Here is a 4,125-nt window from a genome sequence, read left to right as displayed (position 1 = left end):
CTTAGCAAGGACGTCCCTTCCGGGACTATGCTTGCTAACCTATGACACATATAAATTCTCATTTACTTCAAGCTTTTATAGCAATGGGTTAGCGATGTCTAAACAGCTCTTCCTTTGGACCTCAAGATTTGGTTTGTTCAGTGCATCTAGTCAGACTAGACATGAACCTAAAATTCTTTGCAACCAGTTTGGGTATATATATACATATAATTAATTGGAAATGTTGTCAGTGATATATTGATTATGGGAATACAGGTCAATGGCTTATGTTTTCCTTTTTGCCATGGGGTAAGTCTAGAATTATATTTGTAGAATTACTCCGTATTTATAAAATGTTTCTGAAATCAGGCTGTGCCTGGTGTCTTTGACCACAATCACTGAAAACTGTAAACTTTACAAATTTGTGCTTCTTTTTCAAAACAAAGAAACTTTATACTTTCATGCCTAAAACAGTAGTTGCATTGTAGGCTACAAGATTCATGGGTGCAAAAGCGCTATGGAAGACTACTCAGCATCCATATTGTAGGCTACAAGACTGAAAGGTAACACTGAGTGAGAAGATAAAAAGATCTCTTAACCTGATAATGCTTGATTTAATTCCACCTTTTGAAGAATGTCAGAAAAACTGCCGCACTGAAACTGTTGCCTGACAATTTAATCACTGCTATCTAAAGAAACTACAATTAATTTTTGTGTGCAGTTCAAGAAAGTATTTGAAATTAGAAAAGTGTTTATCTTGCTAAGATAACGAGAGAGACTTGGATAAGATTAGATCACAAATTTAGTTAAAGAAAACAAAACAAAATACACCCCTCAAGAAAGAACACCTCAAAAAACCCAACCAACCAATCCAAAAAAATACCAAAAACCCAAAGAAACAGACACCAAGAAACAGAGAACCAGAAATTTTATAAAGTTTTAGAGATTGTAGAAGACAGATAATGATGTACTCCCCATTCCTCAGAAGTCAAAGATAAAATCATCACTTCCTTTAGCTAGACTTTTGTCTCCTCTCAACTGAATTTAGCCTCCCTTTTTGTCCTGTTCAAAGAGTAGACAAAACAGGTGGAAAGAACAGACACCTCCCAGCTTGCTGTGAAGTCTTCCTGCTCTGTACACAGTGCACATCTTTGTCCATTCCCATGTTCTGTATGAACCTGCGGTGCATTTTTCCATCCATCTCTTGTTGATGCCTTTGCCTGACGTATGAAAAAGCAGGATACGATGACTGCTTCATAAAACCTGAACAGGAATTGCCTGCTTATATCCAAACAGCTCTACATACTTGCTGAGTATGTTCTGTGCGCTCTTTTCTTTCATTGACTATTTATGAATAAGGGAAGCAGAATTATTTTCCAGAGCAAGATACCAAGAGTATTTGGATAGTAATCTAATTTTCTGTATCTAAGTCAAATCTAAGACTAAATTCACTGGCCCCAAGTACCCCACAGCCAGATGTTTCAGACCTTGAATTACAGATTGGAATAGGTAATTTGCTTACTGGAGTCCTGGACATAAATTACAGCTGGAATTACATGATCATCTAATTGACAAAAAAGGAAGTCAGTTTGTTTTTCAGTGGGCAAAAATTGTCTTTATAGCTCAAGATTCTTTGGTTTCATGGAAGTCTTTATCTCATGCTGCATTTTGTTCCGTTTTGTTTCCATTTGACTAATTAAGATAATGAAAGAGGCAAGAAATAGAATTTGTGGGATAAATATGATTAAGTAACACATTAATAAAATTCTTTGGTGCTATATCCAACCCAAATTTTTCTCAGTGGATTCCTGTTTGTCTAAAGGAAATGAAGCCTAGGGAGATAAGTTTTTTTCAATACACTTCAGTGAATCATTTAATTTTATCAGGCTTTCATACTGCCACTAATAACATCACCTGAAAAAATGCCTTTTCCTTTCAGAAAGCTTGGAAAGGCTTATGTGGATGGTGGCTTCAATGCAATCTGCCTAAGTTAAGAAAAACAAAGAAAGAAAAGAAGGTGGTATCTGCTTTAGCTAGTTAAAAACCAACGTATTGTGCTAATATTTCAGAAAAAATATTCTGTTGAAAGAGCTTTCTCTCTTATTTTCTAGCTGTGTACAACAACAGCTAATAGGTTCTGTCTAATGTTTCATTGCTCTGATGTGAGATAAGAGGAAAAAAGCCTATGGGTAAGAATTAGATCTTAAAAGTTTTTTCCTCTTGACTTTAAAAAAGCTTTGGACATGGTCTCCCACAGCAGTCTGTGTTGGGAGGTAACAGTCTTTGTTCTCTCAGGGAGTAATAGAGAATGAATGAAAACACGTTTGGACTGTGGTTGGTGACTGGTGCTTTGCTTGGAGGTCAGTAACAACTGGAGCATCTCTGGAGTGTTTCCTTGGAGTTGGCCTGTTTCTTATCTCTATCAGTGACCTGTAGGAGGAAGCAGAAGGTACCCTGGTACATTTCCCAAGTCTAAGTATGACAACAAACAAGGGACAGCAGCTGACAAGCCTGGAGGCAGGGCTGCTGTAGAGAATGTCCTGGGCAGGCCGGAGACACAGGCCCACAGAGACCTTGTAAAGTTGAGCAAGAACAACACAGGCCCTCACGGTCACTTTTGTCTTTTTGTCTATGTATATAAAAGAAAAGGTGATTAGGAGGACAGAGCCAGGCTCTTTCTTGTGGGCAGGAGGTTAGATTGGAGACCTCCCAAAGTTTACCTGATCAGCCTGGATTATCTTACGATTTTATGAGCTCCAAAAGCACATAGTGACACACTAAGTATTCGGATTTTAGGAAATCAATATTTTTAGGCAAATTTGTGTGCATGGCCTCTTGAGCTTAATACATGAATTATAGAATTTCCATTGTCAACAATAGGTTGGAAGTTTATTTCTGTGGGGTTTTTATACAGTGATGAATTTCACCTACATTATCACCTTGCCTTCTCTGTCATGTATATCACACCAAATCTTAATATGTGTGGAAATTTATATCTATACTTTTGCACTGTTTAATTTTCTTTATATGTGTTATTTTTTGTCTGTTGCCCATTGATATCAATTGGAGAATGGTGAAGAATTTTTTTATAAATTTAAATAGGAGCCTATCAGTAGGGGTATTTTAATTAAGTAGGGGTATTTAATGACCAGGTACTTTCATCCTTTATCTTAAAAAAGGCCAACTCTTCTCCTTAATGATGACAAAACCATGATTGATTTCTGACAAGAGGAAAAAAAATTATGCATGACTTTCACTGCAAAGAGTTTTCCTTTGAACTAGAAACTTCTTTAACATAGATGAGAACTGTTCTACTGAAGCTCTATGATAATAACTCTAATTAGGGTTCATTTGAATTTTTAGTGCCTACAGTTTGAATAAGGATGTAAATGAAAGGAATATTTTTCATATTTTTAAAGGGTACAAGTATGTGTGTGACAAAAAAAAGAATATATTTTCTTTATTTAAGGACATTTTTTCTTTCTTTTTTAAAAAAGTGATTTAGATTAGTTTGGAAGGATTTAAATGTGCTGTTTTAAGAATTTCAAAAATATATTTTTCATACTAGCCCTGTGAAGCAACATGCCTTCAAAATTTTAAATAAAAGAGTTACGCAATACTCAATATTGGTGATGTGGCAATTAAAACTGATAATAGAACTAGAATAGAAAATGTACAGATCTGCTTGTGATTCAAGTAAGTGGGTGCTTTAGTTCACTGTAAAAGAATTTTGTAAGCATGTGGGCATCTTGTCCACTACCTTTCCTTGAAAAAACAAAATGATGTAACTTGGTGATTAATGGTGTGCAATAGCTTGTGTTTAGTGACAAAAAATATCAGGTAATTTAAAAATTAAATTTATAAAGTTTATCAAGCACTGAATTCATCAGCACACTGTGTTGCCAAAGTCTTTTCCTACTATCCAGAGAGCAAAAAGCCAGAAAACCCAACACCCTTTCCTAAATGTAATGCTTAGAAGCCTTGAAACTTGTTCAGCTTTTACACGATTGGCATAAGCCAGTATATTAGTGAATTGCTACTTTAAAGCCTTGGTCACTCTTGCTCACTCCTTTCTCCCAGTCCTTTTCTTCCTCATGCCTATCCTTCTCTTTACTCTCCTCTCCCTTTCGAATTCACACACAGTCC

Source organism: Corvus kubaryi, unplaced genomic scaffold (assembly GCF_017639235.1).
Source record: "Corvus kubaryi isolate FWS band 111438036 unplaced genomic scaffold, C.kubaryi_AGA036_p1.0 132, whole genome shotgun sequence".
Lineage (NCBI taxonomy): Eukaryota > Metazoa > Chordata > Aves > Passeriformes > Corvidae > Corvus > Corvus kubaryi.
This window is presented reverse-complemented; position numbering follows the sequence as displayed.